The following is a 12,808-nucleotide window of genomic DNA, read 5'->3' as shown; positions in this document are numbered from 1 at the left end:
CACAGTGTCAACCTCATAACGGTTGACACTAAATATTATTATATGTTTAAGAAGACCTTTTGTTGTGATTTCTAGTGCATAAATGAAATTCTTCCAGGAGTAAGGATGATATGAGGTATCTTTTATGTTGGCTTAATTAAAGACAAACTTTTTGGTGATCAGGTATGTTCCAAATAATAACAGCAATAAAAGCATCTCATCTTACAACACTTTCACTAGAAAATCTTAAAGCACTTAGTAACCCTCGACTTCTGTGATTGCTGGTACTCTTATTTAACAATTGGGCAGAAATGGGGCTGAGAGATACATCCCCCAAATGAATAATAATTAGAAAAAATCACCAGCAGGGTGAGTAGAATTTCTCTGTTTAACATCTAAACCTCATAGTGTCCAGCTGAGTAATAACTGCTGCAAGGTCACAAATACAAAGGGCCCTGCTTTCCCCAAAGCTCTTTGAGATTATTCACTGAAGCCAACAACATTAGGTAATGCTGTGTACATCTGCTGAGATAACAAGGGTGAGTCAGGGTTAGGTCAGGGTTTCAGGTTATGGGGTGGGGTGAAGTGTGGCTTTCAGATCGAATGATGAGAGGAGTTTAATTTAAGCAGCGAACAAACCATAGAGTATTTAATAAAAGAGGAAAGTAAAAGGGGAGACAACCACAGCCAAGAGAAGGTGGGTGGGAACACAGACCCCGTGAGGCTCAAACGGGTGCCTCAAAGAGGTTTCCTCCCCAGTTCACACACACTGAGAAGCAAACAAAAAAGCCCAGGGTGCAGCATAAATCCCGCTATCCCAATAACACACACAGATGTTCCACCATTGTTTTCTTTTATGCACATTTTAATTAAGAGATCAGAATCAAGCATTAAAATGTTATTAAATGGCTTGTTTACATTTTCACTATATGCCATTTATTATGCATTTCCTAAATGTGTGAATATTCAGAAGGGCTATTTGGAATTTTTATGTCACTGTTACAATGGTCCCTCTAACTCAAGCTTGCTTAGCTAACCAAGTAAATGTTGGAAAGTCTTTCAGTCCACACAGTGGGATAGGGACTCTCACTTCTTTAATTCTCAATCAAGCAGTCATCCTCATTCCCCATCACACCTCCTTTAAGTGTGACAAGTTGCACTGTAGTTAGTACTCCAGCACCCCAGGAGGGTCTGGGTCCACCAAGCACCTCTCTAATTTTCATGAGAGGCCTAACTTCAAACATTGTTCATTGTCCTCAGAATAATATGGTCTTTATATCAATGTCACACCCTTTCTGTAAAGTTTTGAAAAGCTCAGGAACTCAAAGCTACCACATGGAGGAACCTGGCCTGCCACATGTAGTGCAGACTCCCCTGGAGGAGACTATACCTGCGAGAAGTGGGGAGGAGTAGATTTAGATTTTTTTTTCTCTCCTATTCTCTCCTTTAGTTCTAGTCTATAACTGATGTCTATTTACCCCTGCAGGAATCCCTTGAGTTTTCTATATTACTCTAAAGTTGAAACTGATACCCATATTACCCTTTCCCCAGACCCACAGATATTAAGATTTATTCAGAAACCATTAACAAAAAACCCATATGTTCCACAATAATCCAGCAGCATTATTTACAATAGCTAGGACAATGAAGCAGCCTAAATCTTCAATGGATGAATGGATCAAGAAGATGTGTACATACATAGCACTGAGTATTATGTTGCCATAAGAAAGGGTGAAATGCGATGATTTTTAACAAAATGGAGGGATTTTGACAGCATTATGTGCAGCAAAGTAAATCAGAACAATAAAAAAAACTGGGCATTCGAATAGCAAATAATTCAACAACAACACGTAAAACACTTTCAAAAACTAGTGGACATCCTGAGGGCTCTGAAGAGAACGGGAGGAGGGAAAGGGATAAGGGGCATGGGCTGGTGGGGGTGGGAGAAAGAAAAGAAAGAAGAATGCAGATGAAGAGAAAATGTTCCAAGGACATTTTCATCTAATTACCTTTTAAAAATGAAACTTATTCACACAACCCATCCTTAAGTGTGGATCTGTAATCTGCCTGCAACACAGGGTTCAAGCGCTGACATAATAGTGCACTGTCCTAGAATTCTTTCAGTTCATGTTATGCCTTACACATGATGGTACATCAAACTGTAAGGGCTCAGAGGATGGGACTCAGGTCTCATGCATGTTTGGTTCCATGCTTAGCACATTGTGAGTGCTCAACCATGCCCAATAAGGCAGGCAGGTTTTTTTTTTTTTTTCTTCGTATCCAGGTTAAGAAGATTGCTTGCATGAGCAGGTATAAAACACAAACATATTCTAATCCTACTGTCAAATTATATTCCCTAAACTGTCTCATTATACATAAAGGATACACAAAAATCTTGCTGTTACTATACTGTTGCAGCATAAAGAACAGACAAAATTCTTGCTGTTACTTCAAGAAATTCTTACTTGAAGTAAAAATTAAATTGAGTCTTCCATAATTGGTGGATCAGACAGAACACAAAGAAGAGTAATGACACAACTTTAATTCGAATTTCTTTGGAAGGAAACTTTAGAATGTTATCACAGAAAGAACAAAATTGGCACAACTTTCTGGAGAGCATCTTAGCAATATGCATCAAGAACGTAAAAGGATATAAATACTTTGACCCAGAAATTTCATGTCTAGAAATTATCTAAGGGAAATAATTAAAATATCTACACAAAGATTTGGAAGCAAGAGAATTTATCATAACATTACCTGCATTTGTGAAAAACAGTCTTCTGACAATAGATGTCTGATAAAATAAATGGATAATATACCCATATACTGGAATACTATACAGCAATTAAAAGCCATATTTTGAATGCTTTTTAATGACATGAAGGAACATTTTTGGAATGCTGCTAAGTGAAAGGCATATTAACCAACAATAGGTAAAGGTTGATCAATTGTTTAAGTAAATACTGTGAAGTTAAATATTGCTTAAGAAATGATAGATATGTACACAGATAGTGGAAAAATACTGGAAATTCATACAAAAATGTTAAAGGTGGTGGTTCCTGGACAGAGAAATTTTAAGGAATTTTGTTTATTTTGAACTCTTCTAAAATTATGCCATTTTTTAAATAGTAAAATAGTACTTACTATATTAAACCACACAAACTTTTCTTCCATAAAGACCTAAACTGTGACTTTCTATGGGAATTTAGTCCCTTGGAATTTTCCTCTCCTGTTTTTGTTTTTTGTTTTTTTTTTAGATAATATGTATTGCTTTCTAAAATCTTCAGCATTTGTGATTATGTAGTTGTAATAAGTATTTTACCTCTTAAATCAAAACACTTAAGAGTCCTATGATTTTAGCCTTCAGCTTCTCTTTAAAAATAATTCCAATAGTTTATGAATTAAAGAAATGGAATCTTAAGAATCAGAACAGGGCTTCTATATTTATTTCTCATAAACTCCAAATTTTGCTTTCAATACTGGTTCTATATTAACAATAGACACCATTAAGTTATATTATATAGGCCCACAGCATAATACTTTAATCTTTCTGATTTCCAAACCCTTTTGTTTATTTCACCAATTTTATATGTTTAATAGTTGTTGATATAATGGAATAAATGAAACATACAGTCAACCATTCACAAGAAATCATCATAGGTTTAGTCAAATAAGAACCTTTGGTCAAAGCAAAGTAATCTCCGTTCCAACATTTGCTCTAATAATCACAGTACTTCTGATACCCACAGTGATTTGTAAGAAATACTATCCCTTTCATAGCTTTTACTCATCTGTATACCCATACACAGCCAAAGGTGATAGGCATGGGATCAAACAGTAGAAATAAAATGGGGGAGTCATGAAAGTCACAGGTGATCAAAGTTATAAAACAGATAATGGTTAGATAGTGTGTAAGTATAACAGAATTAGGCAGAGATAGAGAGAAAAGCTGAGCCATGATAGTTAGTCTATTAGAATAAAATTCTGTGAAATCCTGCCACAAAGGTTCCTGGAGCAGAGATGGAGCTGGAATGATGACACCGGAACCTTTCCTTAGAATTCCTTTATTGGGCCACATATATTTCATCCCTCAAAGAAGATAAATCTCTGAGTCTCTAGCCATTTAATAAAATAATAATAACAATAACATCTGACATCCAAATTTTGAGATTGCATTACAATTCAAAACAGACTATTTTTAAATCTGGGTTTTTGATTTCACCAAGGAAATTTCAAATAGCGAAAGCAGATTACAAGTTTTTATGTCAGGTCTCTGGAATTATAAATTTAGGTATCCCTGATATACAATGGAATAGCAAGCACTTATAACAGCAGGAAGTTACTCCTAAAGCCAATTTACAGGCTTCTGGTTCCTATTGGGTACTGGAAGCAAACTAAATTTGAACTTTCCAAATATCCTCTAAAAGTAATGTAGATCAACAAGGGGAGAAAATAAAACCACAACTTATGCCTGTTGTATAACTAAGAGACAGAGAAAGCTACAAACTTCAATTTCTGTGTAAGTAGGGAAATAAACATTTTGAAACCAGAAGAGCCAGCATGGGAGAATATGCTTGAACGCTAGCTGGAACAACGACCTAGGAGTCCGGAAGGACTATTAACTCTCATAAATAACCACAATGTTAAGAAGGAGGTACGTTCTAGAATAAGCTCCTTGTGAGAAACACAAGTGTGATGATCCTCCCAAGACCTTTGGAATCAAAATTTCAGAAGTGATATCCAGGCATCCACATTATTAAACTCCACCTGATTCTGATATATCCTAGAAGATGAAGCCCAATGTAACTGGGTAAGTTCAACCATTGCAAATTCATTTTCCTTAACTTCACAAACACAAAAGTTAGCCTTCTGCTCAGGCTGATCTGGGCACCTGTCTACATGCTACAGCTCAGGTCTCAGAATAAAGTTCTTGGGAGCAAGTAAGGTCAAATTAGATAGTTACCCCAAAATAATATCGATGGGTCCAAAAAGGGAGGTTTCCCATGTGAGGAGTGCTGGTGACTTTGACTGACATTGAATGCTGATATGGCAATCTTGCCCTTGAGGAGCTCTCAATCTAGAGGGGAAGTGAGGTATCCTTATCCTTTTATATTCTTTATTAAGTGAATGTAGAAGTATTGCCAATTGTTGCATTCACAATGTTCAGAACATTGCTTAGTATAAAGTACAGTTTCAATAAATGCTTATTGAGCAAATGAACAAACTGACCTATGAAACAATAGCATAATTTTAACTGCTAATCTATGTCTAAGTTTTGTTTTTTTGTCTGTTTTGTGACTAAGTTAATATCAGTGAATAAAGCAATTGCCCTCAATTAGACATGTTATATAAAATTCACTCTTACAACATTTTTTTCCTCTTTATAGCTAATATTGATAAATTCCTTGCAAAAGGCCGTATATTATCTATCTTATATCCCCAGATTTTAGCATGGTGTCTGCCTGCAAAAGGAGAAAATCTCCAAAGCAAAAGATAGAGAAGTTAAGAAGTACTGGCAGGAATCAGTGAGTATTAGAGAATGTTAGTCTGACATGATTATCAGATGTTAGGTGACGAAAAGCATGCCAACTAACATATGGATTCATACCCTGTTTCTATGGAAGACTTGAGTTCTAAAATTATTTCTTGAACACAGGGGATCAGAGCTGATGCTGATTATTTACTATGAGACTGCTACTTTCCAGAATATTGCTGATCAAAGTGCTAGACACTCAATGCATGAAAATCTACACCTCTTTATTCAGCTCTTAGATAAAATGCTACAGCAAATGGATATTATAAAAAAAAGGTTTTCCAACAGCATTTTTCTCACTAAGTATGAAAGTTTTTTCAAATGTAATGTGAAATACATAATGTAAGTATTAAATCAGTAAGTCTTGTGAGTATCCATCATTGTTAGGGCAACCAACTACCTTGGTTTGTTTGAGACTGTGGGGATTCTTGGAATGAGAGACTTTCAGCAATAAAACAGGGAAAAACCTGAGATAGCCAAGATGAGTTGGTCTCCCTAATCAAGGCATGACTTGCTAATTTGATGATCAGATATTCATATATACATATATTTAGGATTTATAAATACACGTAGAATATGTGCTAAACAACAGTCTTTACCAGGATATAAACCCAAGAGGATTATGAATCAATCTGCCTGTGTTGTCCTAGGATACAATATGAAGTGAAATCCTCTTCTCTTTTCATTTCCTCTCCATCTACCCCACATGTTGGACCTTTTACTTATGTTTTAAAATTGTATGATTGTACTGATTTGATTATAACAAAAGGTATATTAATTTGGGGTTCTAAGACAATTTCTTTTTTTCCTTTTCTAAATCTTATATATTTTTTATATCATTTTTCATTTTTGCACAATTTCATTTTCTTCAGAAGAAAGAGAAGAATGAGAAGCAGCAATGGAGACTGGTTTATTCGACTGACACATGGGCTCATCTGTTTTGTACAGCTCCAAATGTGGTCATTTATGATGGTGATGTCACTGTAGGGAATTAAAAATTTTCCTAATCCAGAATGTGTGTTTTCTAAGTATTCCTGAATCAAAAACATGTAGATTAAGTCCAAAAATCCAAGGAGAAATCTACAAAATTGTGCCAGTCCAAATTCTGCTGAAGTAATTAATATAAGACAAACTAGGACAGCCCTTTATAATGTTTCAGAGGCATATGCTACCCCTTGCCTCCAAGCATCATTGACTTTAAGAAGGCTCCAAACTATTAGTTGTCTTTGGGTACAGAATAGCCATCAGAATCTGGATTATAGTCTGAAAGAATATTACATTGGAATACAATTTGCCAAAATTTACAATGTCAGGCTTTAAATATTAAAGGGCAACATCTTCTTTTTAAATATCTCTGATCAGTCTTAGCAACTAGACCTACTTTGAAGGCTCCATTTCTTTTATGTCTTTTAAATTTAATGATAAAGAAGAAAAATATAAATTTATAATACACATGAAACAGTGGAATTAGGGGAGAAAATCTATTTGATGTCTGTTTTTTTTCAAGTTCCCATGACTAAAAAGATCAACAGTTACCTGCATTTGTAATATTTATGCCTCCCAGACTCAGTGTAATGAGTTTCATCTCTGATCGAATTTTTATAACTGACTTTCATTTACCTGTGAAATAGAAAGCTTTGGTAGGTTCTTGCCCTAAAGAATCAGATGCAGAAGTTAGTTCTAGTGCAAAGAATGGAGGGGAAAAAATTGCCACTCTTATATGCTACTAGTGTATTCCTCTGCTTTCTGAAGGTTTGACCCTAGAAACAAATACTGAAATAAGTGAAGGACGGGGGACCAATTAATCCAAACTGAAAATCATAATCCAGCTGTTTTTCATGAGACCATAGTATATCCTCTTATCTTTGAACAAACGCTCTGGTAAGAGAATTGTACCACAAGATGAACATGTTTCAGATTAGACCCTTATTCTAATTGATGACTTTTAAAAGCCCAACATTGTATTCTGCTCAGGGCTTGGTTAAGCAGGTAAGCCAAAAGAGGAGACAAGACTTCCTCCATTAAACTGGCTGGAACCCAGGTTATACTAATTCAGCCTAAACAGAAAACCTCTGCTTTTCAATCCCTTTGTTCTCTTGGATGTCACAGCTCCCTGCTCTGTTCGCTTCCTTTTATAGTCTTTCCTCACCAAGCATTTCAGGAGGAAAAAAAAAGCTAAATAAAGATCACAGCCTGTTCCATTGTGTCCCCTTCTTCTTCATCATCTTCTTTTCCATTTGTGCAATGTTGTGGCACCTATTAACTACCAATGTTTTCAGAATGACATTATACAAGGTGCAGGCTGTACCACTGTGCCCTAAAAATATCAACAACTGCATTAGTCTCACAATAATTAATGGCAGGCATTATGCAAATGACAACTTTTTCGCTGCAAAATAATGACATTTCTTCATTTTGAGCAGAGTTATGCAAAACAATGAATTTAGGATGATAAATCACACAGGAGAATTAAGAAAGCCATAACGTTCCTGCCCAGGCAGGCAGAAAGATAGACAGACCAACAATTTAGAAGACATTGTTTGTTCTCACACCACTATAAAAAATCATAGCCAGTCGGCCATTAATGTGTGTGGGTTTTTTTCCTTCTCCCCTTTAGGCAACAATGCATAAGGGGATGCTAAATTCTAGCAATTGGATCATTACAAGTCACAAGCAAATTTTTCTTTATTAACCTTAATAAGTCATTCACTCAGAGACTATAGTCATCAGGCAAATAAAAAGTATCACATGCCATTCTGCTACACATTAACTAATTCCTTATGCAAACATCACAACATATAGCAATTACTGCCGCTCAAAAAAACAAAGTCATTTTCAATTTATTTTATTGCTTTTATACTTGGCCATTTCCTGTTTCACATTATCGTTTCTTTCCATAACAACCCGAGGTAGAATGGAGAAGAATTTCAGTATCAATGAGCCCTTCCTCTAACCACCTTTGTCATACCTTTTTCCTTTCCTGGGGCTGCTAACACCCCCCTGTTTAGGGGCAGGGGATGTGTGTGCTCCTTCACAGTACATCTTCAACAAGTTCTCATTGGAATATTAAGGCCCTACCCCTGTGACAAGAAGGGTAGGGAGAAGGCAGAAAGATGGGTCTGACTGTCTTCCACAGTTGCCACCATAATTCTGTCAGTTTTCCTTGATTCAATAACACAAGGTAAAGGTGCAGGTTTAGTTCTGCCACTATCAGGTGAACGTTAAAGTCAATATTGTCAATGTTCACTTGAGAGAGAGGCCCATTATGGTTAATGAGAATTATGAGGCTAGCTCGTCATGCTTCACTCAGCACATAACCTGTCCCTTCAAGAGTTCTAAGTGGAGCGCAATAATAAATATTGTAGCACCACCTCCAATGTTAAATAGGACCTCTTTGTTTTTTTTTTTTTTTTTCTGTTTTATTCCACAACATCCTATATCCAAGGCTCCCAGGATGTGGAACAAACACTAAATAAACCTAACACACACCCAAAAATGGGCATTTTTTAGCCCATTTTACAGACTGACAAATAGATTCTGAGCAGTGAGGTCTTTTTCACAAGGTTGGACAAAGAAACAGGTCAGATCTGACTAACTCTAATGTTCTAACCTTTGAGGCCCGTAGACTCTTTCTCACAACCATGAACACTTTTTTCTGTTGGTAAACAATGATGCTGAAAACAGCCAGTACACATCCCTGTTCACACAATAGGATCATCATCTTTCTCTGTTTTCCTAAATCCACAACCCACCCCCCTTTTTAAGGTAGAACATTTCCAAAATCCACAAGGGAAAAGCTCCCTTTTCAGTTTCTCTTCCTGAAGGTAATAACATTTTGCAGTTCTCCTTAAATAAAATTCAGCCCATGCTGGATCAATAAGAATGATGCCCATTTCCCTAATGGCAGCCGATTGCCATTTGCTATTCAAATCAGACTAGATAAATTACAGTACATGCCAGGGAACAGGCCAGTGAATTAAGACAGGCCTCCAGAGGACCAGCGATATTATTAATCTTTTAAGACACTATCATATTTCTTCTTGACAGTGTGCGTAGACGCACAGACACACTGCACCCAGATTGAAATATCAGCTGCTGAAAAAATCAATAGTGTTAGAAACACAATAATTTTTGGTCTGCAGGGTCTACACGGAGCAACACTTGTGCCCCTCTGTGCCACCTCTTTTCCCACTTCCCATCTCCCATTTTCCCCCTCCTACCTTCTTGCTCTTCCCGTTCCATTCTCTGGTTTTAAAAGCTCAGATGCCCAAATGACAAGACACATGAAGGAATTTCTACTGCTAACACTGGCCGTTGTGGACAGAATGTTTTCCATGGGCTGTTTGAAATGAAATTACACTAGATTGGTAAGATGTTTTGGTGTGAGATAGTTCTTCCTATGCACTTAATACAGACCCCTAACCTTTGTGCACTTGGTTCTGTTTTATGAAGAAACGTAGATATTTACAGAGGTAGCTATAGCCAGAAAGTTGTAGGAAAAGTAAAAAGGCCAGAAGGAAAAATTATGGAAACTTGGGTCAAAAATGGAAAGAGAAAATAGAGGGCATTTTCTGAAGAGAGATGAGAAACACAACATTACAAGGGAAGCAGAGGAAGAACACTGTGAGGTGGGAAGGTCCTTTAAATTATGTTTTGAAAATTTGGGCTTATGCCCTGCCTCTGATGTCTGTATACTGTGTGGTTTTGTCAGTTACTTAATCTTTCAGGGTCTTCATTTCCTTACGTGTTAAATAAAGCAACATAATCACTTACCTTATAGCAGTAGGGTGAGGGTTAACTAATGAGCTATGTGTGCTTTCTATATAATAAAGTGCTTTGTAAATGGTTTAAAATGGTATAAATCTTCTAACACAGAGGGTTTCTAAAATATGCCTCCTTTTCTCCTTCACAGAACTAGAATCTCATAAATGGACTTTAGATGTTATCAATAAATAAGCAGACTGATATTAACAGAAATGTTATTTAGGGCCATATTACTGGTAGCTGGTAGAATTTGAACAAGACTGAGACCAGTTGAATCTTAATCTAAATTTTATCAACCTAATTTGGCTTTTTGCATACTTCTTTTTACTCCAGTCTTTGATTTTTGTTCATGTTGTTTTCAACTGAGGAAGCACACTAAAGAAGCACAAAACATAAAACAAGAAAAAAATCCACCACACTTTACCTATTTTTCTGTGACAGTCTCTTGATGCCAAATCTCTCTCTAAACTTCTCATTTGTCTTCTTCCTTTCATAGCAAAATTTATTGAAAGTATCATCTGCATTAGCTACTTTCATATCTTCACTATCTATTCTTTCCTCAAACTCCTCCAGTGAGGCTTTTTTATCCACTCCACCCTACCAATCTGCTGTTGCTAAATCCAATGGTCACATTTTCATTCTCCTCTTGCTCAACTTCTCAGCAGCAATTTAACATGGTTAACCACTTCCTCCTACTTGAAACATTGTGGCTATCTTCTGGGACACTTCTCTTTCCAGTTTTTCCTACTACCTTATCGGGCACTTAAAACCTTTTTAAGTCTCATTAAATTTGAAATCTGTTATGAGTAATTCAATCTCAAGTCAATTCTGATTTGGGATAAACACAGCATATTTGTCAAAACAATGAACTCTTAGGCAGTGCTTGTGAGATATCCAGGTTGTAAATGTCTGGTTTTATGACTTTGAAATGCAGAATTGAAAAGGAAATTTAGTTCTTGGTTTGGCTTGAATCTTGTTTATTCCACATGTCTCATAGCAAATATTATTTTGATTCCCATACATGATCGTCTACCTAGAAATTGCCAACTTTCTACATATGGGAAAAACCGAGTGTCTTCAATGACACAAGATTTCACAAAGACCTCTATTTCAAACTTGAAACTCACAGAATCATAGGCCTTATAGATCTACCAGATTCACTTAATTACTCCACCCACTTTCTTCCAACAATTGTTCCATGAGGTTAATGTTGTAAGAAATAGAGATGAAAACCATTCTCAAGTGAACCAGATTAACCTGAATATGGTTTAAGTGCTCGGCCATCCCCATGAACATGTTAGCAAGTATTCCACACATGGAGACATTTTTTGAGAATATAAGATATACCCTAAAAATATTCTATGTTCTGATATCAGATGGAGTTTGAGTTCATCTTCGTTTCAGAAGAAACAATTCTTCCTAACTTAAAAATATGGTTGGAGGGCAGAACCTGATAAATAAATCTTACCCCATTTCTGACTCCAGGTTTTGATGATGTTGTAACATATATAGTCAAATATCACAAGATATCAAAGGGCAGATCAAAGTCAAAAATCATTCAAATGTACTGTTTGGAAAGAATCCCAGAAACTTATTTTTAATGTGATATTACCAGCAACATGAATAGTGGGTGTTTTCTTAAGAAAAAAAAGGAATCATCTCATCATTTGCCTGTCACCTGCCACCCAGCAGGAGACTCTGGCTCACCTGTCTGCTTAAATACTTCCTCAGAATGAGCCTGTTAGGTCTATACCCAAGGTCTTTTATCTAGGCTAGAACAAATATTTCATTTTGAGTCATGAATACGTATCAGTAAAATTCCCAGAGTTAGTACTTTTATTTAATTATATACATATATATTTATAATTCTTTATGAGCTGTTCCATTAAGTTAAACTTTAACATATTAATCCAGGGGGAAAATCCTTGATTATCAACCAACAATTTTGTAAACAGTTTTCTGAGTTAAATATTAACTTGAAAAATTTAACTCAAAACTCCAAACAAGCAGGAAAAGCCAAAAGGCCAGTAGGAAGAAATAATAAAGATTTGTCTCCTTCTGGTCATTCAGGTTAGGCAAAGGAGTATTTTATCTGATAATGTACAGAATGGGAATGGGAGATGTAGGAAGCAAAACAGGAGCCTGGAAGACATTTGCTACTTAATACTTTGAGCTTTGAGATCAGACTTCTTGGAAAAGAAAATTCATAGAAATATGAATCCACTGATAATATGCATAGGACTTCAGGAAAAATGAAGGTATGTGCTTCAAGAATATTGACACCTCTTTAAATTTTTAACCAATATAGGTTAAGATATCCAATACAAGGCTGGTTGATTTGAACTTCCTGTCTACCACTGAATCTCATGTGAAACATCCTGGAACCACTTTGGCACTAGAAACCATGGAACGAAGACTGATCTGAAACAACCTTGAAATTTCTCCCTGCAATACTGGGTTATTAGGGATTGTGATTTCAGGTTCTAAGCAATCATCAAATTGTCCCTCAATTCACCCACTGATTAATAGAAA

General features: G+C 36.1%; 1 protein-coding gene across 31 annotated transcripts in view; it reads right to left on the bottom strand.

The window, feature by feature from the left end:
- The window catches only part of ZBTB20 (zinc finger and BTB domain containing 20), a 775,686-nt gene that overhangs the window by 389,630 nt on the left and 373,248 nt on the right, over positions 1-12,808 (bottom strand). For 2 of the 31 annotated variants that reach the window (XM_054700571.1, XM_054700578.1), the window contains one exon: positions 9,733-9,851. The exons of the other annotated variants lie outside the window; for them this stretch is intronic. The gene's annotated coding sequence lies outside the window, so the exon portion shown is untranslated. The remainder of the gene's footprint in view (positions 1-9,732; positions 9,852-12,808) is intronic. 31 annotated transcript variants of the gene reach the window in all.

Source organism: Talpa occidentalis, unplaced genomic scaffold (assembly GCF_014898055.3).
Source record: "Talpa occidentalis isolate TD23 unplaced genomic scaffold, MPIMG_talOcc4v2.1 talOcc4.4, whole genome shotgun sequence".
In the NCBI taxonomy this organism is placed as follows: Eukaryota; Metazoa; Chordata; class Mammalia; order Eulipotyphla; family Talpidae; genus Talpa; species Talpa occidentalis.
Note: the sequence above shows the minus strand (reverse complement) of the source record. Positions and strands in the feature narration are given on the sequence as shown.